General features: G+C 39.1%; 1 protein-coding gene across 2 annotated transcripts in view; it reads left to right on the top strand.

Moving 5' to 3' along the window:
* rbms3 (RNA binding motif, single stranded interacting protein) overlaps positions 1–21,677 on the top strand; it is a 150,307-nt gene that overhangs the window by 13,353 nt on the left and 115,277 nt on the right. The gene's annotated exons all lie outside the window — the stretch shown is intronic.

The raw sequence follows: 21,677 nt of genomic DNA, 5'->3' as shown, positions 1-21,677 counted from the left end.
AGAGCCGCATCTCTCTCACACACACACACACAGAGAGAGAGCCTAATGGGCCTGATCACTTTCTGGCCTCTTCTCCCTGATACACAACACTCTCAAACCATCAAGCACTGAAGATGGTCTGAAGAGGAAGTCACAGAAAAATACTGACTGCAGCTCAATTTTGCCATCATTACACAGAATGAACAGGTCTGATAGAGATTTGTGTGTGATAGATGGATAGATGGATAGAAACACAATCTCTTCTCTTTCCGAAAAGGAAGACCACAAGCTGTCTATCTCCCATTGCCAGCCCAGTTAAAGTCCTCACGCCTGAGCTGAAATGGGTTTGCATAATTCAGCAGGATGGGCAAATCCAGATTTACAGATTATCATGGTTAACAGCACAAAGGCACAAGAGAGTTAGAGTAGAGATGAAAAGATAAGCACACACACAGACATGCAAACGCACACGTCGGTATCTTCTGTATTGATTACGTCCTTTTATAGCCACCAGTCACACACCGTGCACACAAATCACAGCAATTAGGTGTGTACTGAGCCATGTACACTTCAGAATTCACACAGCTTTCAGTCAGTTTTCAAACTTTTCAGACCGCACAGACACATTATTTGACTTGATTCTCTGTCATCTTGTAAGCGCACACTGCCAATCCTTTTTTTAGCTTTCCAAGCTATTCAATTTTATCCCAGCTTTGCCAAAGAATCGTCTCACTATTTTTTTTTTCTCCGAGAATTTTATTAAAGGTCCTAATGGAAGGATGCGGTGCTGCTGTTGATTATAGAAAAGAACCTGTTACCTGAGGCATATCTAGTCTCCAGAGCTGGTTTTAGCGTAATAGGACAGAGAATGTTCAAAGCCGAGAGTTCTCACAGGCGGCAGCTCTGGTTTTTGAACAAAAGGAAAAGCTTCCTCTGGTCTCCACAGATGTTATCTGGTCAAATTGGCTCTGGACTTTGTCAAGAGTGTGTTCCTTTTTGAATATACGGTGGGTGTCTGTTGTAAACGCCTCACTGTTTCCATTGTTAAAATGGTTTGTGTAGAACATTAACTTAGGAATTAATCCAATATGGGGAGAAGCTTAGATCGTGGACGGCAAGAGATTTCACATTTTGTGGGACTGCAGCTTTTTGTAACAGTCAAAATTTTAATGAGAATAATTAGCACATAAAATGTTCCCGTCTTAAAGGAACAGATCATCTCAAAATAAAAATGGACCCACCTCACGTCGTTCCAAAACTGTATGCGGTTGTCATGAAATGGAGAATGTTTGAAGAATCATCATGCTGTGACTAGTCCATAATTACCACATCTGTTAAGCCCCACAATCTCACAAAAAAAGACACAACAACAACAATAACACCATAGCCCATATGGCTTGTAATCTACATTCCAAGTCTTCTGAAGTCAAAGCGTTATGTGAGGAAGAAACGTTAAATGTATCTCCTTGCCTTATTCATTGATAATCATCTCTTCCAATGGATTGTTATCTCAAAAAACATTTCACTGAAGACTTGGAATATATACACAAGTAACTGCATTGGTTTTCCAGTACGAATATCACTCTAAAACAATACAAATTCTTATAAACATTATAAACAACACATTTGCTTGAGAAACAAGACTGGAAAGGATAGTAAGACTTGTTTTCATAGGGCTCGAATACTACATGTCTTACTGAATTGGCAGATTCATTTTTCCACTTGTTTTTACCTTGCTTATAAAAATCCTGCCAGTGTAGCAAGACAAAAGATATGTTCCTGGAAAACAAGCTGTAACATCTTATGCATTATTGCCTCTCAAGTATTTGAACTGGAATTACTTTTATGCAGTGTTGTCACTAGGATCCACTGTTGTAAATATCTAATTCATACAAGTTTGGAAATACATGAGAGTGAGTAAATAATGACAGCGTTTCCATTTACGACTAAATTATTCAATGAATAGGTTAAAGGATAATTTCGGTATTTAACACCTTCTTTTTTTTACCTCGAGCTGTGTCTGCAGTCTGCGAGGAATTCAGTCAAAAGCTCTAGAAAGTACACGTCGGACAGCTTTATAGTGTTGAACTTGAACCAGAGAGGCCACAACCCCACATGATTTGCTTTGATGACCACCGCAGCTGTATTTCATTTTAATAAAGGATAATTCCGGTATTTAACACCTTGAGTCTATTTTGTAGTTTGTTTTGAATGAAATAGAGTGGTAAACTGACATTGAATCAAAGTGGAAACGACGTCTCTCATGACATTGAAACAACGTTGATTTGCTCATCGAATTAACGTTGAACCAACGTCAGACGCGGCATTCTTCAAAGCTAAATGAAATCGAAAATTGGTTTGCTTTCATAACGTTGAAACAACGCGTTGATTTCAAGTTGATTTTCCGTTAGTTTTGAAAGAATGACGCATCTGACGTTGGTTCAACGTTAATTCGATGAGCAAAACAATGTCAGATCAACGTTGTTTCGATGTCATATTTCCACGTTGATTCAATGTCAGTCTGCTATCTGGGGTGGACTTAGAAATTTTGACAATGGGTCCTGTCTCGACTTTTTGACTATTTTAGAATCGCCTGTGACAGATTTAGACTGGTTGTCTATGGGCATGCACAAACCTGTCCTTAAAACAACCCTTAACGTTCATTTTCAAAACTGTGCAACTCACCGAGTGGTTGGTGGTGTTCGTTGATGATTAAAAACAAATATATCGGCGCAATGTATGCTTTCAATCCGTGTTGTTTGCAATTGTGGAACTATTTTTTCAGATACCTCACAACCGCGTATAAACTTCCGCTCGATATTTGAGTCTGAAGCGTTAGCACACTCCCGACCACTTGATGGCGACAGCCAGGATGCTGTACGCAACACAGGGAGCACAGTTGCTCTGCTCACGCTAGCCTTCTGAGAGACGGAGAACCGAGCGAAAAGACTGCAACCAAATGTAAACAGACCCCTTTCCGTTTTCCTACCTAGCGCAGTAATATCAACGAGCACTGAGTCCTCCAGCAGACATCAATGCGATTTAAAAAAAAAAGACAAATAAAACGGTATTTCGCTACGCTACTTGTTTCAGAACATCAACGAACCACTCGGTGAGTTACACAGTTTTGAAAATGAACGTCAAGGGTTGTTTTATGGACATGTTTGTGCATGCCCATAGACAGCCAGTCTAAAGCTGTCACAGGAGATTTTAAAAAAGTCAAAAAGTCGAGACAGGACCCATTGTCAAAATTTCTAAGTCCACCACTCTATTTTCATTCAAAACAAACTACAAAATAGACTCAAGGTGTTAAATACCGGAATTACCCTTTAATAAAATGAAATACAGCTGCGGTGGTCATCAAAGCAAATCACGTGGGGTTGTGGCCTCTCTGGTTCAAGTTCAACACTATGAAAGCTGTCTGATATGGAAAGGTGTGTACTTTCTAGAGCTTTAGACTGAATTCCTCGCAGACTGCAGACACAGCTCGAGTTGTGCCAGGTAGGTTTCAATTTCAAATGCTCTCTCTCTCTCTCTCGTGGAGCGCTGATCCCTCAACCTCACCTTCACGTTGAGTCTGCGTTACTGGAAACCAGCTGCAGAGAGATTCCCAGAGGTGCGTGTGTGCCAGGATCACCCCTAACCACCAATTAAATGGCACAGTCTTTTCAAAGAATCAATTATTAATAACAAGAGGTACTTCACAGAGTCCTGCCTCTCATGTACTCTCTCTCTCTCTCTTTCCTTTTTGGGTTTATCCCTCTTTCTTTCACTCTATCAGCGCTCCGAATCGTTTATGCATCCCTCCCTCTCTCCACCCTGCCTATACCCGCCGCACACAGGCTTTTCTCAGGTAACACTGCTGCATTCCAGAAGAGGACAGTGATACGACCGCATTGTGCTAGACACGCAGAGCTGTAGGAAAATCCCCACCCTTGCTTTAATGATGTTGCAAGGGAACAGCGTGCCATCTACTTCAGTAACTTGATCAGCGCAAGCATGCATGTGTGTATGTGTACTGCGAGCTGGTGCACTAGAGCAGCTCTTACGGACGGTTGCAGTGTTCGACTAAACAGCACTATCACGTTCAGCGCAACTCCTAATGGGTCTAGCGGAAAGAGGCCTGGCTCAAGCGGATGTCCGCTGCCTGGACCATAATTGGCGCTTAGACAGTAGGAGAGACAGCAAGGGCTGGGTTATGTGCTGGCAATCGCCCGCGAATACCGCACGATTGTTATTATGCACGAATAATTGGATTTTTGCTTTTTGGTGTCATTCTATTCCCTTCACCCCCACACTTTTCCATCAAATGCTTAAAGCAGAAGAGCCACACTGACATTACACCGAGACTCAACCCCGATCATTTGTGTGAATGATCACATTGTGTCCGGCAAACACAAATATCTCGAGAGATAATTACATTGAGTGGGAGGACAAACAACACAGAATTGAAAACAGAAAGAACACTGTCTGTCCTACATCAGAATGTGCTCATAGGTTGAAAAAAAACACGCGGTAAAGGAAGAGGTCACTAAAAAAAATCTGTCATTATTTACTCACCCTCAAGTGGAACACAAAATAACTTTCCTGGCCACCATATTCAAAATATTGAAAGTAAACAGGGACTGCAGCTGTGAAGATGTCTCATAAAAGTGGTCTATACAACTTGTGCACTGTATTCCAAGTCTTCTGAACAAATATTTTGTGTGACAAACCACAATTTAAGTCATGATCTCAGTGAATATTTTCCAGTTGGCTGTTGCAACCCGCTTTACTGAAAAAGAGAGTTGAACTAGTGGATGAATCATTAAGAATGGCTCTGTGAACTGGATCAGCTGATGCATTTAAAGATCGGACTGATAATTATTCCGTCTTGAAATGCACATCGCTACTTTTCATTCAGCAGACATTCAGAGAATAACAAATTACTATTCAGTTTGTTCCTCACACAAAGTTATTGTAAAAATATAGGACAAATACAAAGACTTCAGAAATGCTGTTTTTCCATATGCAGAAAGAAAGAAAGTTTGGAATGACAATGATGGTTAGTAGTGTTTTAAAATAAATGTAAATCATGAAAGAATCTACATTTTAGGTGAATTAGACTCTAATCATGCATTATTTACAAAATCTTATAGATGTGTGCTGCCATAGAAATCCGTTTATCTTGAGTTATGACAACGAATTAGACAAGGACAGGAAGGTGGAGGTAGAGCTAATTATTTGTATTTCCACAATCTAATAACCACCACGTACATAATATCTCCTGTTGGCTTTATATTATGCATCCGTTGCACATGTGTTTAACGCATGGACTCTACATAGGCTAAGAGATCATCTTAGCGTCCTACGCCTGGACCACAGCCACGTCCTTGAGTGCACGCTCTGACACAGCAGCACCCTTGTGGATCTCCTGAAAAGCATCTGCACACCCACGCAACACAACATGCGTCACACCACACAGCCGTAGGACATACACACGTATATGAGACTTGACTGTAATGGAGCCTTTTTTTAAGATCTGAAATCATTAATGTAATTATATACTTATATAAAAATAATGACTTGCTACTGGTCAACCCAATGTGTGTCAGGCTGGACGGGATGCTCAAACCAATGGGTCAAGGTTTGGCTGATTAGCATAAAGCATCTTTCTTCAATGATTTGTATTCAAAATAAGCCATGTATACTGTAAGCAACATTAAAATACAAATTTGTACACACACGCACACATGTAAACAATATTTAAAAAACATCTCATTTGGTACAATACTATAATATCTGAGGTTAAAATTAACAACAGAGCCCAAACTATTAAATTAAACTGCTATTTACTTTTAGATATAATAAAATAAAAACTGAAATGATTGACTATAACTCAGTTGCACACAGTTTTCATAAAGACTTATATTCATGGCGAATTTGCATAGAATTATGTCTGTCAATTTAACACAAGAGACATTTTGTACATACACAGTAAGTTTCTCAGAGACTGACAAGACATAATCAACCATGATCATTAGCCAATAATCCCTGATATACTGGTCTAATATGATATACTGACATATGTATATATAATTAGCCATTAATCATAATTAATCATTAACCATTTCATACTGCATGTTTTTGGATTGTGGGGGAAACTGGAGCACCCAGACGAAACCCACAGACACCGGGAGAAAGCCCTCCTGGCTAAATATTAAATAATATGCATATTTATATTATATATGTATATAAAACATGCAAAGTAATGACCAATTATTATATAGCATTATAATAAAAATCAATATTTTGTCTTTGTACTGTATATTAAGCTGGGGTTGAAGAAACCAAGACAAAAAACATACTTTCACATGGTACATTTAGCGCATCGAATTTCAGCACAGAAAATGGTTGTATACTGTCTAGCCTACAGCATCTCTCATCCGCTTCAATAAAAGAAAGAAAAAAAATAGTTTTAACCTTTCGTGGTAATTTGACACAGCCTTTAAATCATTCTTAGCGCAGAGCATGTCTTGATCATCTTCTGCATGGCCAGCGACTGTTTTGTTCCCGTCTTCCTCTGTTATCGATCAAATCAGGCTCCAGCGTTTAGTGAACTGATGAAGGACTAGGTATGAAAATTGATTAATGGCTGCTTCAATGTCACTCGTATTCAGTGACCATTTGAGGGAATATAATACTCTGTCCATGGACTGGCTATCTCTCTCCATCTCAATGTCAGCATCGAGCTTAGCTGAGGTTTCTGTAACACCCAGAGAGGGTGACATTGAGACATGGATCTCTGCCTTTTTATCATTTATTTATTTATGTACGTCCAAAGGAGCATGGAAGCGCGAGGCTGTAAGAGGTTTTCAACATATAGATCGCATTTGGAGACCACACACACACGCACACTCTCTCTCTCTCTCTCTCTCTACTAACTTGATGTGACAACATTTGATGATGTGTGATTAATGGAGTGCAGAGCTGATGACTCAATGTGGAGGGAGGCACAAGGACACGTGGCATGTATGCCTCTTTATCATCTGTGTGTGTTATGCTACAGAGGCTGTAGAGAAAGGCCAAGAACTGCAGAGCATAACTTGATTATATATCTTTGAAGTGCTATAGCTTATTATAGTATCATAAGGTAAAGATACAAAATTATAAATTATATTATTCTGTGCGGTCAGCTAAAGGATACAAATTTCATTAATTTCAAATGAACTTTATATAGAGTATATTAATAATTTTATTTGAAAGTATATATATAGTATGTATATGTAACGGTGACCAGTGCTCTTACCAGTCATCGTATCTGCACTACATTCCCCATAATCCTTCCTGGCACTCACCTGCACGTAATTCCTCTCCCACATCTACAGTTCTACCATTTAAGCACACACCTCGCACCAGTTCAGGGTCTGGTCTCGTTTATAGACATTGTTTGGACTACCAACCTGACTCCTGCGATTTATTGCCAACATTATACTCCAGCGATTTTTCTATGTCATTCCTCTCCAAATTTCTTCAGCGTACGTTCGCTCCTTGTCGCCTGGTCCTTCCGGTCGCCTCCATCCAGCGAAGTGTGTGCGCGGTTTGCATTAGCCATCCATGATCTCCTGCACCTGTAAGACAAAGGCTTTGCATTACTCGCCTGTCTCCCACCATTTTGCTCTATGCAGCTGAACAAAGAACCTGTTATTGCATTTCCGTTTCCGAGTCTGTTCCATAACTGTAACTAATATATACATATATATATATATATATATATATATATATATATATACGTATATATCTATATATATACGTATATATATATATATATGTATATATATTAGTTATAGTATATAGCACAGTGATGTAAACGACAAAGAACACTATAGAATTACTACTTATGGCACTGCCAAAAGTAAAATGGTATTTCCATATTTCTTTCTTTTTTTTTTTATTTTTTTTTTATTAAAAACCAAATTCCCACATTTTCTTTATTGGAACATTTTCAATTGATTGCAGATTTGTTTCAACATGAGCATCATTGTCAGTAATACCATAAACAAAAACCATGATATATTGTGTGGTAGTTTTAAAGATGTATGAGCTGTAATCTGTAAAATTGTCTAAAAATCTTTCAGTGCAGGAAATTTCACACATTTTCATTTTTCTCAGTTTCTTGATATATTTGCTTTGTTGGATGAATCCCATGCACTGTGAAAGTTTCAAGGAGCAAAACCTTTAGCCTGATCCTTCACCATGTGCACATCACTGTCAGAGCTGAATAAAGCGATGTTAGCTTCCTGCCATCAAATCACTGAAACATAGATGTGACCCCTAAAACCCACCCAGGCTTGATGTGATGCCAATTAACAGCTGATTCTCATACAGAAAAAAAAAAAAAGATGTTGGAGAGAGGAATTCCCTTGAATGGGTCTAGTCCTGAGTTCTTGGAAGCCCTGATGCAAAAGCAAACCCGATGAAGGAATTTTAATGAAGGCAGAGGAAGTGAGCTCTTCTCAAGCTAAATGAATTGTGTATGACTCTTGACCAGGAAAAAAAAGTCACTGACTTCCTCTGATTTTCTTTCTCTGTGCATCCTGTATTCTCCTAAAAGAAAACTTTTTACATTTTAATTTGACTCATTTAAAAACACTGTTTTTAACACAACCTAAATGGAGTGTGATTATCTTGGTCCAGTAATTAGCATTAAGGAAATGCAAAAGATTAGTCTATAAAACCCCTGCTCACGGAGGTGACAGATGTTCAAAATAACTTTTTTTTTAACAGCGATATGGGTCTGGCAAGGGCCCTAATGAATTTGACAAACTGTGGAGAAACCATGACCCAGTGGCTCAATGCTTCTAGTGAACAGAGACGTTTCTAATTGATTGATAAGACCTCACCATGTCCTCCACTTTGTTGCCGGGGCAACAGTGGTTGGCGGACTGCTACCGTCTGCACGGCTCTCTGAGCGGTCTGGTTCGAAGCGACCGGCACATTCGGATGTTAATTTCAGCAGGAAAATTGGGAGACGGGGAGAGAGAATGCTATCAGACTGATTTTTGTAACAATACAAGAGGAAGTCATTCTCAGATTAAAATGGACTGCTGCGGATTTGCAGGCTTCCATCTCCCGTTCATATGCAAATAAGCACACTCTGATTGTTTCCTCGTATTTGAATGTGCTGTGCTTGCCCCTGAGGGGACTGGGATTTTGCGGGTCACGAAGGAAGGGGTATTTAAATTAAAAAGACATCCGCTAATGTGGTGTACGAATTAACTCGGAATTTGGCCTAAATTTCGGATGCATTTAAATCCAGGAGAACTTTATTTGAAGTTTTCTGCCCCTTTGGAAAAAAAAAGGAAAAAATTAAAACCTGAGCCACTCAGCATTCGTAGTTCCCATACATGCTAACTTAGTTAAACCTTGACCTCAGCAAGGAAAGAGATGGGGTGCTTTCTGAATATACCTAAGAGAAATTAGCATACATCTGCATGATAAGGAGGTGGTAATGATTATTCATGCATCGCAAATACTCGAGAGGTCAAACAACTGTGGTGAATAATCCTTTAGTGTCATCACAGAGGAGCCACAGATGTAAGCCAATTCTGTGTGGAATAAGGCGCGGATTGTCATATGTTGCGTAGGCGCGCGAGTTTGATTGCAAACTGAGTGTGAACCTTTGCTTGCTGTGCTGTCGTGAGAGAGGCCGGTGAGGAAGATGTTGTTAGTGCTGTCTGGGTGAATGTTTGTGTAACTCGTTCATGACATTAACGGTGCGTGGGCCTGACGTTAACAAGCTGGAGTGTGGTTGAGCGTCTGGAACAGAGTGTTTCTTCAATTAAAGCCAGCTTATTTGTCTTCACATTCCTGCTGACAGGAAGAATTACGAAAGATACAGTCTGCAGACAACCTGTTTAGTCTGCATGTGGTCCAACTCCAATTCCACTTTGTAGTTTCTCAGAGGGTCAAACACATGAAACATGTAGGCAAAGAGTATCTTGGAGGAAAGTGAACGTAATTTGTTTCAGACCTCAGACAACACATCTTCAAAAATAATTAAAGTTTTCAAACAGGTTTCCACAAACACTCCCTGTCTGCCATTAAACAGACAATCCTCAAGGTTTGAGCATGTTGATGTGTTGGGTGGTGCTGAGAGCCACAGTTTTTAAAAAATTTCAGAGGAATCAAACTGAAAAAGGAAAGCACCTTACCATTCAAAAAATGGCAAACTTCAGCTTTAATTTAACAAACTGATGGTTCGTCAGAAATTGTGTACTGAGTAGGTACTACGTGTTAATTTGAACTTACTTGGCGACCGTTAAAAAGTACAACATATTCTATATACAACATGACATCATGACTTTTGCGTAAGCATACACGCCACTTTTGAGTCAAGTGGCACGTTATCGGTACGCATTTTGAGCTATCTGCGTTTATGTCTACGCCATTAATGTCCGAGTGATTCCGCATGTCTGTACACGCCGTCAAATGTCCGAGCGAAACAAGGCAAAATGTAGATCTACATCTGGGGAGCGATCTTTTTTTTTTCCCTAGGATGGTAGGGGAACACTCATAAATGCTATTAAATGCGGTGACGGGTAGGTTTAGGGACGGGGTTGAGGTAAGTAATATATTTATATATACAGTAACAACGTTAAGTCAACGGCATTCATAAACACGCTGAAAAGAGCACACCAAAAATGGAAATACGAATTGGCATGTCACACACACGCTACTTCATGAGATCAGTCTGTCTATTTAGTATAAATGTGTAGTATGAAATCTGTACGAACTACATTCGCATTGTTGTCATTATCATGTGACCCACCAGCGTCAGTTGTGTCGCTTCACCTCTATTCATAAATCTTCTCTCGTGGCCTCATGGGATAGTAATGTCCATCGAATACACACTTCACAATGTCACCCAAAGCAGTGGGTCATTATAATTGTTTTTTCTAATATTATGAATTCGGACAGTCTACTCTGTTGGCGTACTGTTTTTCACATGCTAATGCTATATGATTTAGGATGCAGCATAATTGCTTGCTAAAACCAACCAAAACACTATCTGGGTAGCTTGTGCTACTATTATTAGAGCAACAATCCTTTATTTAAAAATTTTATAAACTCCATAAAATTGTGTTATCCAACTATCCAAACCCACAGATCCTCTATGGCCAATGGCAACTGTTGCTAAGGTAGTAAAGTGTCAATTAGTCCTTCTTTTCCACCAGTTTGACCCATTCAAGCCAATTAGTGGAGCAGTCGCGAAGTTAACAGACGAGTAACAGCCAAATATTGCTAAAGAGGCACTGCCTCTCGTCACATAACTTTTAGCGTCTTTTTTTTTTTTGCAGTTCCTCAAACACATTCACGCCATGCTTTAAAATCTTAATGAGAATGCAATAAACTCAAGAAAAGGAAAGAAGACTTCAATGTCTTCAATCTACTGGCATTGCTCGTGGACAGTGTTCAGAAAAAATATAAGATCCAATTTTTGCAGAATGATTAGACATTTCAAGCATGATTACTGGGAAAAGAAGGCCCATGTTGGCTGACACTGACGTTACATTTTCATGATTTATGACACTGATCATTGACAAGCTCGCTTCCTGCAAGTGTACTTTGTTTGAGTCAGAAGCCAAATGACAGGCTCAGTGTCAAGCCTGCGAAGGAAAACGTTTATCATTTCATCAGTAATGATCGCCTTCCATATCTCCAGCACAAAAGAAAGCTGTAGAAGAAGACCATCCCTTTATTTCCTATGAAATTCTGCAATTCAAAGAGGCTCTAATGCAGCAAGCTATCGACTATGAGCTTTAATGGCAGAGAGCACTCAATGCCTGCTTGCACAGAGAGCTTAAAGCTCGCACTCCCTCTCCACAAGAAATCTCCCTCCTACCTTTGCTGCAGTAACTCTAACATATAGATCTTCTTGAGAGCCTAATGGGCTAATGCATGTGGTAATATATTTCTGGGTCCGATAGAGTCATGCGTTTATGCGCGCTGGGTGTGTGCGCAAAGTGCACAGTGTAATCTTTGGGGCTTCCTCCGACCTCCTCTGTCCGGATGCAGGAGATCTCAAACCCTTTCCCTAAATAGCCGGCATTCTTTCCCTCGCCCCAAGGGGCCCCGGGGGTAGAGTTGAGGAAAGGAGAGCAATGCTCGCCGTGTCCTGCTCTGGTCCCTACGACGGCAGGGTCATGGCGTGTACTATCGATCACTACAGTCAGGAGCGAGGCCAAGTGCATGTGTGTGTGTGTATTCTGTGAAAGCTGTCTGCAAGTTAATCTTAATTGTTATGGAAAAGCTATGGGACCTTTCCTTCACCTTTAGGGAAAAATGGTGGTATAACTCATGGCATATGGGTCAATGACTTCACACTGTTTTTTTTTTTTATATTATTCAAAAAGACAAAAATGACATTGCCTGAATACACCTCTTCTATGATGAGCGTGTTATAAATTTATTTGTTAAAATTACTTAGATATTTTGAGAGGCAAAAAACGCTTTACTGATTATTAATATTTGAAAAAAGTATAACAAATCAAAGTCAAGTTTTTTTAATGTTGTTTATACAGATATGTCTGTGTAGTGTTTTTAATGTGGTTTAAGACGAACCGTGTGCAAAATCATAAGTCGACACCATCGCTGAGTATTTTCTCCATAAAATTGCAGTGGAAAAAAAACAGTATCAAAAACGCAGTTTTAAATCACTGGTGTTTCTGACGTCACAAACTACTACCTTGTACCCAATCACATCAACGTGCCAGCTGGCTTTAGAATGAAATTAACAGCTAAATAACATGGGATGAACTATACATGCCTTTCTTTACTGACGTTCTTAGTTGTTCAAAGCGTTTCTGATGATTGTTACAAGGCAGACTGAGATGGGGAACGGGAACATAGTTTGTGTAACATTAGCAACACATTATTAGCTGTTTGATAACATAGTCAAGCAAAATACTACACTCTAAAAAATGCTGGGTTGTTTTAACCCAATTTTGGGTCAAATATGGACAAACCCGAAATGTTGGGTTAAAAATGTAATGTAAAAATTTAACCCAACGGCTGGGTTAGTCCATATTTGACCCAAAGTTCGGTTAAAACAACCCAGCATTTTTTAGAGTGTAATATTATGTCGTGTATGACGTTGTAAAGTGCGATACCATTGTGCAGTGTTTACATCAGTAAGTTGGCCGAGTGAATTTGTGAGCTGGTGCGAGTGGAGGCGGGGCTAATAAGCATATTCATAGATCCAGTGTAGAGTTGCAGTCAAACTATTTTAAGGGATGAAGAGTTTTTTTTTTCCATGGGAAAAAAAGTGTTTAAATATATAATTTTGGTGATCAAAGATGTGTTTTAAGGGATACAATTAGGGGGACTTTAAATTAATCAATGACTTTAATATGGCAAGTTCATGTCTGACACATTGTATATATATATATATATATATATGAAGAGTTCAGATGCAAAAGTCTCTAAGTGCCATTTGAAATTTTCTTCTATGATCATTTTTATCAAGCTTGTATATTTAAGTTCAGTGATTTCACTTAAATGGCAATGATAATGACCTATTAATTGTTATTTAAGTGAAATTACTGAACTTGAAGTTTGATAAAAATCATCATTAAAGAAGAAAATTTCAAATTTCAAATTTAGAGGCTTTTGCATCTGAACTCATATATACATTTGAGTCATTGCATTTTCATAAAAAATAGAAGTTTTTCTGTTAAACCACATGAAACTGAGATAAATATGATAAGTACGTATCTAAAAACCTGACTTCTAATGCAGACTTTTGTAATGCTTTTATTTTATTTTATTGTGAACTTTAAGTCATTGATTGACATCACATGCAGTGACGCATCAACTGAATAATTTAAATGCATGCCTACGAACTGCACACATACATTTTCACGGCCTAAGCATAATCACAGTTGGTGGAGGCAGGGGTTAACTCCACATACTCAGCAGGCAGCGCAAAAAAGCTGACCTGATAGAGGTCAATCTCTCTCTGCGAAGAACAGTGGAGGAGAAATAATGAGAGGTAAAGAGAGAGAGAGAGGCAGGCGGACAGACAGAGGGAGGGAGAAGGGTTGGAGGAGAGGAGAAGCGGCCATTCGAAACCCATTTTCGAGGGCTCTCCAGGAAGTACTAATTGTTTGGTGACTGGAGTACTCTTTAGGGAAATGAAGGCTATCTGGGCGTGCAGCGAGGAGATAATGTGTGTGCACATCACTCAGCCTTTAATAAAGAGCAGAACCCGGCTACGCATCGGCCAACCCTGGGATACGGAGGGAAGGTGGGGAAGCGGGAGGGAGGGATTTATCCGTCGTAGAGGAGTGGGGCGGGTGAGAGGAGGAGACGTTTACAGAAGCCAGGCTGCGGAAGAAGAGGGGGGCTGAATGGACAGATTACTGTCATTAGAGTGGTAGAAGACAAGAACAAGAGAGAGCAAAAGACAAGGAGAAGAAAGCCAGGAATTGTTTAATTAGCAGACAATAACTGGTTTCCACTTCTCTGGAAGGATTTAGCCTTTTTGCCACTTTGATTGAAAGCTATAGAATAGAGATGACTATGGTGAGGGAAATTAAACAAATGACACAAGCTGAACTACTCATGCAGACTCCATGCACCAAAGCTAAACAACATCCACCAATTATACAGTAACAGCTATAGGCAATATATAGCTAATTATGCTTTTTGGGGTTTTTAATGGCTTTGATCCAACGGTCCATTTAGAAAATATTGTTTAAATGATTAGTTTGAGTCGTCACTCAAAAATGTCCATCCCATATAAATTTGTACATGCTTGTATAAAATAATAATAATAAAAAAAAAATACAATTATTAAATGGAGTCGTTCCGTGTCAAATCAACCAAATTTCTGAAACGTTCATATTTTTTTTTTTTTTTTTTTTTTGTGAAGTAAGTTATAACTATTTGGATATGGAGACACATTGGAATCCCAATCTCTATTGGATTGAACCATTAGGGGCTTAAAAATTAAGAAAAGTTATATTGAAATATCTTCAAGAGTTACGGTACGGAAGCCCTGAACCACAAAAAAAAAAAAAAAAAAAAAGTCGAAACATTTCGAGAGTACGAGAATAGAGTTTTCTGTAGAAGTTGCGTGCGGGCTTGCCATTGTTTCACATTACCACACACAAAGAAATTCATAATGGTGCATAGCGAGTGTTTCACTTTGTGTGTGTTTTGTTTCAACAAAAGGAAATTCAACAGGTGCCAATCTACCAGCATTAGGCTACCATTACAGTATAGGAAGTTATAAAATATACTGCGTCGGAACAGACTTTAGCCTATAGGAAAACTAACCCGGAAAACACTTTTCAGACTGGATGGAGATACTTCTATGGTCAACTCCTAAGATCACCCTCAGTCAATATGTGGATGAGTCAAGCCGCTACTCTTCTACCTCTAGAGCAGTGGTTCTCAAACCTGTCCTGGAGGACCACCAACACTGCACGTTTTCTTTGTCTCCCTAATTAAACACACCTGATTCAACTCATCAGCTCATTAACCCATGTGATAATGAGCTGATGAGTTGAATCAGCTGTGTTTGATTAGGGAGTCAAAGAAAACATGCAGTGTTGGTGCCCTCCAGGACAGGTTTGAGAACCACTGTTCTCAAAACGTAAAAGTGGCGTCGCGTCATAGATTTTTATTCTGCGTTTAGACGAGCGTTTTGTGTGGGAAATCCGCGTGCAAATGGTGACGCAAAAGTGTGTGAAATTCAATGTAGTATGCACTTCAGGCGGCTAGGAGTGCATACTACAACAACACCAAGTCAACGCGCCTGCGTACAACCTTCACTGTCAAGCAGACTTTTGTGTTTTTACCGTTTACACGGGAACCCGGCAGTGGAGCGTTTTTAAGATTTCCACTCTGGAGGGTGGTTTCACTTTTTTGTGTTTTTAAGCCTCAAAAACGCTGTCGCCGTGTAAACGAAAGGCACATCCGATAAAATATTTTTACGTTTTCACCCGGAATCATATTTTACGCTCCTATTTTAAAGGATGTGCCTTTCGTTTACACGGCGATGGCATTTTTGGGGCTTAAAAACTGAAAAAAGTGAAACCACCGTTCCTGTCTAAAGGATAAAAACGCAAAAGTCTGCTAGACAGTGAAGGTTGTATGCAGGCGCACGGATTTGGTGTTGTTGTGTGGTAGTGCTTCACATTGCCACCTAGCCGCCTGGAGTGCATACTACATCGAATTTCACACACTACGCACGCAGATTTCCCACCCATAACGCTAGTCTAAACGCAGAATAAAAAGCAGTAACGCAACCAACGCCACTTTTGCGTTTTCTCTTCAGATCGATTCAGATGTAGCCTAACATATGATCTGCAAGGTCTGATGTTTTCTGGCAGACTTGGTCTTCTCTGTGGAACTTTCTTGCAGATGTTCAGGGACAGATACATCCCTCTGTTTTTTATTTTTATTTTATGATTTGACTCAGACACGTCCTATTGTATTATAACTATTATTTCTATTTTTGTTATCATTTTATACGTCTTCTACACCTAAGAAGGTCTAGCCTTCTTTCTTTATTTGGTTCCAAATCTTACGTGAAAAATGTCATATGAAAAATGTTACGTGAAAAATGCCAAAATAGTGGATTAGTCAATAAATATTTCATCACTGTCTTTCTTCAGAAAAAATAAAGATAAAATTGAAAATCTGAGCTCATGACCTCTTGAGTTGACAGGGAATGACCCTGAAAATATATATATTTATATATTTTTTTTTCTTGCAATATATATATATATATATATATTGATATCACTATACCAGATACCACAACAATACTGTACAAACACTTACCACTTTTGCAAACACTTTTCTTTACCAAAGCAAAACCTCAAGACAGACTATTGTTAATGTTAACTGACAACTTATCACAAATGGAAACTTTAAGTGTGCTAATGCGTTTCAGACAACATATGTGTAGCATAATAGCACATCTATAATCAGCCAATTTGTCTCCCAGGGTCTCCTCGGTTAAGTTAAGTGCCTCCGCTAAAGCTGCATGTACAACTGAATGGGATTTGTTAGTGTGTGTGGCTGTGGAGACGCCTAGAGTATGTGTGTGATTCCTGCTGGAGTCCATTGTAGAAGCAACATCATCTCTCCCTTTCCCTCTAATCCCGGCCCGTCTGATGGCGAAGTGAACGCCTTTGACGTTTCAAAGGCTTCCCCCATCATGACTCCTGACACACTACACACCCTGACGCGCTATCGCCGTGCCCCTGACAGCTGCACAAATTGGCTGAAAGAGGTGTCTGTGGCGCGCACTTTGATCAGCCGAGCTTTTGCTCTCATGCGCTCGGTCTGTCTCCATCCCGGCGTCGTGTTGTGGAGGCCAGGCCCCTGATCTGTCGAGGAGAACCGGGCCGGGAGGGTCTGATAAGCTTCCACTCACACAGGAAGCTTTTTGTGCAGTCAGATCATGCGTGTGTGCATGACTGCCTGAAGCCATGTCAGACACGCATATGGAGTGTATAGTTTCTGGGAATTGGGTGTATTTATTATATCCAGATTTCATGTAGGGCTCTGGCACACTATAAACAGCTTGTAAAGCAGAGTTATGTGTGCATCAGTGTTTGGGAACATTAGGTTTAAAAGTAGTTATAAAAAATAAATAAGGTACAGCATTGTTTCTATGCAAATTGCAAAATATAATGCTGTAATTTACTTTTGCAAAAAATGTTTTGCCGTGACATGTGCTGACTATCATTGCATTCATGTAATAAATCAACAATGTATGTGACATCAAAATTAAAAACTAAATACAATAAAACACTAGAATACAACTCTTGTGACTGAGTCGAAACAGCCCATTCTCACCCCCAAGGCGTCACTTAACTGACGCCTTGGGAAGCATTTGGACATGCTTCAATATCTGACGCTTTAGGCGCCCTTTAGCGTCAGTAAAATGACGCCCTAGGATCACGTGTACCCTACCCCCACCCCACACCTAAACCTAACCGCGTCCTCTAACAGACACTTTCCTTTAGCGTCAGTTAGATGACGGCGTAGGATCGCGTAATGTAATTGACGCTAAAGGGCGCCTAAAACGTCAAATATTGAAGCATGGTCAAAGGTGACGCCTTGGGGTGAGAATGCGTTGGTCGAAAACGAAAGTAATGAGCAGCAACATGCGAATCAGTAAATCATTATTTGAATCTCTTAATTTAAGATTTGTAAACGGCCCCCCCAAAAAACTTCTTTAAAATGAATCAAAATTACTTTCACTACATACAAGAGAAAGAACTGTTCAAGATGAACCGATTCAATGAATCAAACCTTCAAACGCAAATCATAGCTGCATCCGAAATCGCATAGGTCTACTTTATTTCAGAAACTTCTGGTTCTTACTATTGATATATTAAATCAAATGTGTTTTCATAAGATATATTCAAGAGAAGGTAATTTTCCAAAGCAAATATGTATTTTTAAGTAAATTTACAGGTTGACTGTCACTTAACTCGTCAATCTTCAAATTCCTAAATTTCTTACTTGTAGAGGTCAGTCCTCGATAAGATTTAGGGGTATTCAATTATGGAATGGTTTATCCCATCTAGCAAGAAAAACGTCTTTAATATGTTATAGAAGATCATTTTATTGTTTATTTTGTATTCTCAAATATTTTCCCCAAATGGCTTGTTCCATTAATACATTATTTTGGGGTTTTTGATATCATTGTAATTAACTTGATACAGTAATATGCATTGATATATTTGCTATTGTAATTTGGCTTTTTCTTTCATTTTCATATTTTGTTTTTGTTGTTGTTGTTCAGGCTTTAAATAAGCCCTTTTGGGTTTTCTGCCTCTCCCTGCACAGTATATGGATATACTTTGTTTTTATTGTATATATTTTATATCCCTGCATAAACTAAACAATGTTCTAACTATAAACTTGATCATAAAGTTGAGTTAGTAGTTACAGCACTGTTGGTACACATGTCATTGTTCATGCAATGCACTGCCCTTCTCATATTCATATAAAATCCCCTACTTTTTCAGAGTGAACTCGAGCTTTATATTTATTTCCCTATACACATGTATGTTTTGATGGCACTTTAACGTCGTCTTCTGTTCCCTGTCTGTGTGTTGTATTCCTGAGAATTCAATGGGTTTATTCATAACTGTAGCTCGAGGCAAAGGGTGTGTGTGTGTGTGTGTGTGTGAACTATATGAGTGCAGAATCTATTATAGCCGCGCTAGGCCTGCCTGCCTGTCTGTCTGTCTGTCTGGAGGAAATTGCAGACTGTGGAGAAGTGCAGGTAATAGATTAATCGCAGGACAGACTTGCCAGTGTACAGCACACAACTGACAGCCAATGATTATCACAAACAGAGAAAGCGCGGGCCAGACGCGCACACAGTACATTACATAGACATCACTAGGTAAGCGCGCACACACACAAATAATAACTCTCATGACACAATCTAACTGTCACAGTGATGGTTCTATATCTGACTAACGTGTCTGTCAGAAAATATAACGCTCGCTGTACGGTTCAAAGCTTTAGACGCCACATTAAAATGGACGCGGATTAAACCAACTTGCTGTGAGGGATATGAGTACAATCAGTTTAGTAGTTGTGTTGTGTGCTGCTGTACCTGGATTGCTGACGACAACGATGATTAAACTGGCAAACAGTCCAGACTGGATTGGAATCGTCGGAAACTGCAGGTGTATTGCGTCAGCGCGTTCTTTGGACCAATCAGGTGTAAGCACGAGGTCAGTCAATAGAACTATGCTGCGTTCCGCGCTATCGGAAATTTGGCAAAGGGGTAATTAGGGGTATTGAATTACGGAATGGTTTATCCCATCTAGCAAAAAACAAAAACAACAACAACAACAAAAAAAAAACTTCTTTAACTCTTTCCCCGCCAAACACGGAATTTTCCGTGTTTAATGAAAAAACGCATCTGCGCCAAACACGGAATTTTCCGGGTATCCGTGTTTTAGGTGGTATACGGTAAGGAAGACCCGCGCGCATGTCCTGAATGATTGCGCAACTCTTTGATCAGAGAAACAGATTGCAATCGTGGAGTAGTGAGAATGTATTAGACAGACAATGCAGAGGTATATGGCTGAAGTACTGGAGGTTAATGGACTCGGAGTCCGATCACTCTTTATTTGATCATTCTGAATCTGATCGGGACGAAGTAGTCAGTGAGAGAGATGCACATGTTGTCACAGAAAGTTCTAGCCATGGACGTGCCGCAGATAGATCGTATAATATTATGACACTATAGTATACGTGTGTGTGCAGGCATTTATGTGTGGCTGTCTAAATATGAAGGTGTAATTGTCAAATTATTTCTCTCTTTGTGCACATTTACCACATTGTAATATGTGTGTGTGTGTGTGTGTGTGTGTGTGTGTGTGTGTGTGTCTAGGCCTGTTTATTGTAATTCCAATTATTCATTATTCACAGGTAGAACACAGAGAGGCAGAGGCAGAAGTTTTATTGCAAAAGTTACATTTCCCTTACATCCTGGGAAATTTGATATATTTTACATGTATTTTATGTTTTTAATTTATTTTGGAAAGTTTTATATATGAAGGAAACAACATCTGAATGTATTCTGCTTTTAAATGCACTTGTTTGATAAAAATACCTTTTTCTCAGTTTTTTGTCCAAAATGTTGTGTTTTTGACAAAACCTACCTCTGTTCAAGAGGCAATAAAAAAAGAACAGATGAAGATAAAATAAAAACGTTTTTTTTGCCTAAAAGCAGAGGCTCAGATCTTTATTTCTATATATATCATCTTCATATATTCATGGAAGAAAATATTCAGCGGGGCATTCAAATTTAGCGAAAATCGTCAAAAACCCTGGCGGTGGCTGGCAACTTTTTTTAAAAACGCTGGCGGGGAAAGAGTTAATATGTTATAAAAGATCATTTTGTAGTTTATTTTGTATTTTGAAATATTTTCCCCAAATGGCTTGTTCCATTATTACATTATTTTGGGGTTTTTGATATCATGTTGTAATTAACTTGATACAGTAATATGCATTGATATATTTGTTATTGTAATTTGTCTTTTTCTTTCATTTTCATATTTTGTTGTTGTTGTTTAGGCTTTAAATAAGCCCTTTTGGGTTTTCTGCCTCTCCCTGCACAGTATATGGATATACTTTATTGTTTTTATTGTATATATTTTATATCCCTGCATAAACTAAACAATGTAACTTCACATACTTCTGAGGTCGAGAGAGCTCGTCGTCAGTCAAAAGCTTTGTTGTTGAACATGGACCACTGTAGTTTAGCACACTGAATAACATGACTACTTCGTTATTTAGTTATTAGTGAAATAACGTTAGCCCTGTCAGTCAAGCTCTCATTTTTCTGTTACGCCCTGTCTGGTTGACAGGCACGCACGCGCACTTTGAAGTAATAGGCCTTTCTTGATTCAGTTGTACGCTGTCACGCAGACTTGTTGAAATATGCTCATTATTGTAACTTTGGGAAAATATCTATTTATTAGACAGTAAAGCTCTCTGACATATGACACGGTAACCTAAGTGTCTCAAATTAAATGACAAATATATACTGTATATCCCCTTGAAAATTCAAGACAAATTGGATTTTACGTACCCTTTTATTTGCAGTCTTTTTATTTGGCGTGAAATATACTTAGGTTCCTTAAGACAGAGCCTGAAAGCTTTTG

The sequence above is a fragment of the Pimephales promelas genome, chromosome 12, assembly GCF_988280905.1.
Source record: "Pimephales promelas chromosome 12, fPimPro1.hap1.1, whole genome shotgun sequence".
Classification (NCBI taxonomy): domain Eukaryota; kingdom Metazoa; phylum Chordata; class Actinopteri; order Cypriniformes; family Leuciscidae; genus Pimephales; species Pimephales promelas.
This window is presented reverse-complemented; position numbering and strand designations above follow the sequence as displayed.